This window comes from Ascaphus truei, chromosome 3, assembly GCF_040206685.1.
Source record: "Ascaphus truei isolate aAscTru1 chromosome 3, aAscTru1.hap1, whole genome shotgun sequence".
NCBI classification, from domain to species: domain Eukaryota; kingdom Metazoa; phylum Chordata; class Amphibia; order Anura; family Ascaphidae; genus Ascaphus; species Ascaphus truei.
Window position 1 is genome coordinate 183981732 of NC_134485.1, and position 7501 is coordinate 183989232.

Consider the following 7501-nt stretch of genomic DNA (forward strand, 5'->3'; position numbering starts at 1 on the left):
AAATCAATATATACTGTAAGTAACAACCAGAAAAGACAATTTAAAACCAAACTAACCCTTACAATACCAAGGATTACATCTATCTAATTGTAAAAAACCTTATACAGTACATTATACACAGCATTGTTTAAAAACCCCTTCCCCCCTAATGTTTGTGTTAAGCAGATTACACTGAAGGGAGAGAGATATAAAGGCCTAAAGCCCCTTCCCCCCCTAATGTTTCTGTTAAATAGATTACACTGAAGGGAGAGAGATATAAAGGCCTAAAGCCCCTTCCCCCCTAATGTTTCTGTTAAACAGATTACAGTACATTGAAGGGAGAGAGATTTTACAGAAACACACATTAGGGGGGAGGGGGCTTTAAACAGATTACAGTACATTGAAGGGAGAGAGATGTTTCTGTTACCAGTAAATCTCCCTCCCTGCATTGCTAACCACCCTCACCCCCTACCCACATACCGTTAACCCCCCCCCCCATCCTGGCCATGGCCCCTCCGCTTCTGCAAAACAGACACAAAAATTAAAACATACAAAGTAATGTCCCCTAACCCCTTAATCACCATAGCGGTTATTAACCGCTACAGTCATGAAGGGGTTAACCCACCCTCACCCACCCACCACTCGGGATGCCTACATACCCTCCCACACTAACCCCCCCCCCACCCGTGAGGCCTAACCACCCAATCAGTTCCCACAAGGGAGGCCTACCCACATACCGTTGGGGAAACACCCCACCCCCACCCCAGTACCCACAATAAAAACAGTACAATCACCCACAATAAACAGCATTCTATTTATTAAATACATTACCCACCCCCTGTGCCCCCCCCCCCCCATAAATACAAGATTTATTCTTTTACATTCAGGGTCCATAACGCAGCCCCACGCTAGTCCCCGGTGGGCTGGCAGGGCACCTGGACAGACCTACAGTTTACCAGCAGCATTCCACAGGTTCTGGAGGCCTGCTGGTGGATCCTGCCAGCACCATGGCGCCCAGGTGGTCTCCTTGGGTCACCGTGAGCCTCAATTGGGTCCACACGGTAGGCCCAAGGATGTCTGGGAGCCCCGGGTCAAACCCACAGGTGTCTGCGGGGCCTCGGGTGGTTCCCATGGGGGTCTGGGGAACTCACGGGTGCTCACTACGGGTCCGCGGTGCCCCCACAGAAGTGGGACCACACATCATCATCCCCGCACCTACGGCTCGGAGGTGCCCCCACAGAAGTGGGACCACACATCGTCATGCCCGCAGACTACGGGTCCGCGGTGCCCCCACAGAAGTGGGACCACACATCATCATCCCCGCATGTGTCACCCGTGGAACCACCAGCCTGCTACCCTTTAGGATACCCGAGGATTCCCCGCGGGTGGTCTCCAGAGGTCCCACGCAAAACCACGGAAGTAACCCTGAATGTAAAAAAAATAAACCTGGCCAATACATTCAATACATACACCCTCCCCCCCAACACCTACAGTACAATAATGTGCAAAATAACTATTATCCAGATATGGATAATAGATTAATTGCCCATTATTAAAAACATTAACTAGCATATACAAATAAATAAAGTACTACTGACCTCATCAATACGAAGTGTCCGATGCCAGCGCCTTCCTTCTCTTGCCCACACAAAACATAGCCAAAACCAAGCCAATACATTGCAATTACATTCAGATATCAATTAACCCCTTAAACACCTTATCGGATAATAACCGCAAAGGTAATTAAGGGGTTAAGCCACACAGGCACGATACCCACCCTTCACCCATGAATTTGTACTGTGGCTTCATCATGCAACTATATATATATATACTGTATATATATACATACAGAGAGACAGAGAGAAAGAGAGAGAGAGAGATATATACAGTATATATATATACACACGTTATATACACACCCATGATAAACCAAATATACAGTACAAATAAATGTAGAAGGGTTATCAAAACCATACTGTTCTACAACCAAACACTTCTCCATACAGATACTACATTAAAATCAATTTCCTTTAAAAATCCTAACTGATCTCACAATCTACTGTACTGTATATGATCACAAACCAATGAAAAAAAAGTCACATTCCAAAATGCATAAAATCTATGCACCATACTGTATACATTCTGCAAATTAATCAAACGTAAACAAAAATCAGTTAGCAATCATTATTTACACCCCTAAACATTTCACACTCAATCAAGAACAATGAGACCATTAACAGATTCACGCCTAGAGCAGAACAATTAAGCCTTTGAAAAAATATAAGTACCGACAAAAATACAACCTTTACAGTACAGTACAACCAAGGCTATCTATCCCTGACCTTCCTCAAACACACAATACAATACCAAGGAATAATACATCTATCTAATTTTAAAATACTTTAAACTCACAAAATAATTAAAAACACATCTAATCCAGCTTTTAAAACATCATCATTTCTTACCCTGAATGTATACTGTACTGTATATCTCTCTAGACATATATATTGTACATACATACATACAGTGGCAAGAAATGATATACCACAAAAAAATAAAAATACACAGGTTAAAAAACCTTTTGAAAAAATTAACAAGTTAAATAAAATACATTTCTTTACTGTAGTTCACTTACCATTACTTGCCCCCACCGACTCCCGTTGCCCAGCTTACTCACGAACCAATCCACGATCAGGAACCCATAAAATAATAAACCATTGAAAATAATAAACATTAAACTAAAAATCCAAACCAATCCACGGGTCTTCTACTTGTAATACACCTTCATCTGTATTCTTCTTTCTTCTATCTCCTTCCGGGCGGGGCAGGGCGTGGTCTTCTTTCCATCATCGGCCACGCCCTTGTCTTTTTCCTTCTCCGGAGGTCCTTCCTCCGCGGCGTCTGGCTGCAAAATGAGACGACATAGGCTTTTAAAGGCCTATGACGTCACATTTTGCGTCATGGTTCCCACGGTCCTGATTGGACCGTGAAAACCATGTGTGTTGGCCGATAATAAAAAAATGATGACGTCACTTAAAGGGAATGAAAGCACAGCCAATCAGAATGGCTTTGCTTCAATTGCCTTTAAGATGACGTCATGAAAAGGCACATGGCCGTGCACACATGGTACTAGAGCCAATCAGAGCGTGGGAACTTTATGCCTACTCTGATTGGCTCTGGTATACCATGTGTCAGGGGCTTGGGGGAGAAAGGATGTGACGTCAATAAGGATAAAGTTCCCACGCTCTGATTGGCTACCGTACCACGTGACAGGTTTTCATTGACGTCACATCCTTTCTCCCCCAAGCCCCTGACACATGGTATACCAGAGCCAATCAGAGTAGGGATAAAGTTCCCACGCTCTGATTGGCTACCGTACCACGTGACAGGTTTTCATTGACGTCACATCCTTTCTCCCCCAAGCCCCTGACACATGGTATACCAGAGCCAATCAGAGTAGGCATAAAGTTCCCACGCTCTGATTGGCTCTAGTACCATGTGTGCACGGCCATGTGCCTTTTCATGACGTCATCTTAAAGGCAATTGAAGCAAAGCCATTCTGATTGGCTGTGCTTTCATTCCCTTTAAGTGACGTCATCATTTTTTTATTATCGGCCAACACACATGGTTTTCACGGTCCAATCAGGACCGTGGGAACCATGACGCAAAATGTGACGTCATAGGCCTTTAAAAGCCTATGTCGTCTCATTTTGCAGCCAGACGCCGCGGAGGAAGGACCTCCGGAGAAGGAAAAAGACAAGGGCGTGGCCGATGATGGAAAGAAGACCACGCCCTGCCCCGCCCGGAAGGAGATAGAAGAAAGAAGAATACAGATGAAGGTGTATTACAAGTAGAAGACCCGTGGATTGGTTTGGATTTTTAGTTTAATGTTTATTATTTTCAATGGTTTATTATTTTATGGGTTCCTGATCGTGGATTGGTTCGTGAGTAAGCTGGGCAACGGGAGTCGGTGGGGGCAAGTAATGGTAAGTGAACTACAGTAAAGAAATGTATTTTATTTAACTTGTTAATTTTTTCAAAAGGTTTTTTAACCTGTGTATTTTTATTTTTTTGTGGTATATCATTTCTTGCCACTGTATGTATGTATGTACAATATATATGTCTAGAGAGATATACAGTACAGTATACATTCAGGGTAAGAAATGATGATGTTTTAAAAGCTGGATTAGATGTGTTTTTAATTATTTTGTGAGTTTAAAGTATTTTAAAATTAGATAGATGTATTATTCCTTGGTATTGTATTGTGTGTTTGAGGAAGGTCAGGGATAGATAGCCTTGGTTGTACTGTACTGTAAAGGTTGTATTTTTGTCGGTACTTATATTTTTTCAAAGGCTTAATTGTTCTGCTCTAGGCGTGAATCTGTTAATGGTCTCATTGTTCTTGATTGAGTGTGAAATGTTTAGGGGTGTAAATAATGATTGCTAACTGATTTTTGTTTACGTTTGATTAATTTGCAGAATGTATACAGTATGGTGCATAGATTTTATGCATTTTGGAATGTGACTTTTTTTTCATTGGTTTGTGATCATATACAGTACAGTAGATTGTGAGATCAGTTAGGATTTTTAAAGGAAATTGATTTTAATGTAGTATCTGTATGGAGAAGTGTTTGGTTGTAGAACAGTATGGTTTTGATAACCCTTCTACATTTATTTGTACTGTATATTTGGTTTATCATGGGTGTGTATATAACGTGTGTATATATATATACTGTATATATCTCTCTCTCTCTCTTTCTCTCTGTCTCTCTGTATGTATATATATACAGTATATATATATATAGTTGCATGATGAAGCCACAGTACAAATTCATGGGTGAAGGGTGGGTATCGTGCCTGTGTGGCTTAACCCCTTAATTACCTTTGCGGTTATTATCCGATAAGGTGTTTAAGGGGTTAATTGATATCTGAATGTAATTGCAATGTATTGGCTTGGTTTTGGCTATGTTTTGTGTGGGCAAGAGAAGGAAGGCGCTGGCATCGGACACTTCGTATTGATGAGGTCAGTAGTACTTTATTTATTTGTATATGCTAGTTAATGTTTTTAATAATGGGCAATTAATCTATTATCCATATCTGGATAATAGTTATTTTGCACATTATTGTACTGTAGGTGTTGGGGGGGAGGGTGTATGTATTGAATGTATTGGCCAGGTTTATTTTTTTTACATTCAGGGTTACTTCCGTGGTTTTGCGTGGGACCTCTGGAGACCACCCGCGGGGAATCCTCGGGTATCCTAAAGGGTAGCAGGCTGGTGGTTCCACGGGTGACACATGCGGGGATGATGATGTGTGGTCCCACTTCTGTGGGGGCACCGCGGACCCGTAGTCTGCGGGCATGACGATGTGTGGTCCCACTTCTGTGGGGGCACCTCCGAGCCGTAGGTGCGGGGATGATGATGTGTGGTCCCACTTCTGTGGGGGCACCGCGGACCCGTAGTGAGCACCCGTGAGTTCCCCAGACCCCCATGGGAACCACCCGAGGCCCCGCAGACACCTGTGGGTTTGACCCGGGGCTCCCAGACATCCTTGGGCCTACCGTGTGGACCCAATTGAGGCTCACGGTGACCCAAGGAGACCACCTGGGCGCCATGGTGCTGGCAGGATCCACCAGCAGGCCTCCAGAACCTGTGGAATGCTGCTGGTAAACTGTAGGTCTGTCCAGGTGCCCTGCCAGCCCACCGGGGACTAGCGTGGGGCTGCGTTATGGACCCTGAATGTAAAAGAATAAATCTTGTATTTATGGGGGGGGGGGGGGCACAGGGGGTGGGTAATGTATTTAATAAATAGAATGCTGTTTATTGTGGGTGATTGTACTGTTTTTATTGTGGGTACTGGGGTGGGGGTGGGGTGTTTCCCCAACGGTATGTGGGTAGGCCTCCCTTGTGGGTAGTTAGTGGGTGAGGGTTGAGGGTGGTTAGGCCTCACGGGGTGGGGGGTTAGAGTGGGAGGGTATGTACAGTAGGCGTCCCAAGTGGTGGGTGAGGGCGGGTTAACCCCTTCATGACTGTAGCGGTTAATAACCGCTATGGTGATTAAGGGGTTAGGGGACATTACTTTGAAAGTGTTATTTTTTTTCTCTGTTTTACTGTACAGCAGCGGAGGTTGCCATGGGTAGTGGGTAGTGTATTGAATGTATTTATTGGTTATTATGCGTTAACCCCTTCATTACCTTAGCGGCTATACGCTATGCTAATGAAGCCTCGTTTCTGAACTTTTAATAATATTGTGCAGGAGCAGGGGGTCCCCTGAGATTAGATTTCTGTCTCAGGGAACCCCCTGCTCACTCTACAATATTATTAAAAAGACAGAAATGCTGCTTCTTTACCATAGCGCATAGCCGCTAAGCTAAAGAATGATTCTTTAATGATGTGTGTGTTTTATTCACAGTGTAGATGTTCTCCGGAGCTGAAGCGCACAGGTTTCAGGTCTGGGGACCCCGTGCCCCCCGAGATACAGGCCCCTTTAGGGGGTGCCGGTATCCCTCTGCTCTGCTTGGTTTACAGGCCGCGATCACGTGATCGGACCTTTAAACCAAGCAGAGGGCTACCGGCACCCCCTAAAGGGGCCTGTATCTCGGGGGGCACGGGGTCCCCAGACCTAAAACCTGTGCGGTTCAGCTCCAGAGACCCCCTGCACATCTACACTATCAATAAAAATGTATTTCCAATGTATTTATTGTCATTTATTTATTTATTTTTTGGCGGCTGCTGTGTGTGATTATTTTTTATTGTGTTTAGCGGGGGTGGGTGACGGGGTTTATAAATGTGAGTTTATAAATAAAATAAAGAATATTATTTATAGGGGCCTTAGAACAGAAGTTCCCACGCCAATTGCGCGCTCATTGCTCTTTTGTTACAATGTTGCTGGTCTTGCGGGTTTGCAGTCTGGCAGCAAAAAGCAGTTTGTAGTACTGTGTGTGAGATAAAGTAACCAGTTCTTTTATTGCTGAAGTCGCCACTAAAAACTTTTATTTACAAATACAGTACAAAAACCGTGCAACACACAACAACATTCAGTATCCTTTGTTTAAGTACAGCAGGTACTATAGGGTAAAACATGTACTGTACAGTACAGCACAACATTACAGTATGGTCTCACTGAAAGTCCTCCCCATTTTCCAGCCATGGCCGATGCCTTGCATGGCGCAAAACGCCATTAATGCAGTCTCTAACGCCTCTCATTACAGGATCTGTAACAGGGTAATAGCGCTGCATTTCTTCCACAATCTTTTTCCTTAAATTGGCAGGAAGGGCATTTTTTTGGCGATTCCCATCATAGTTCACTTTGAACACCCACTCGCAGTACAATGTGTAGGGAACATGGTGTTTAAATATGATCAAGGCATACTTGTGTGGTATACCAGCACTCCTCACCCTATACTTCTCCCTCAGCACCGGTGTCAGATCGCACAGGGAGATGTCGGGCACTGTTTGTATGCGAGCGGGTGTAGGAAGTCTTTTGGGAGCGGGTGTACTTGAGGCGATGGGCAATGGTAGGG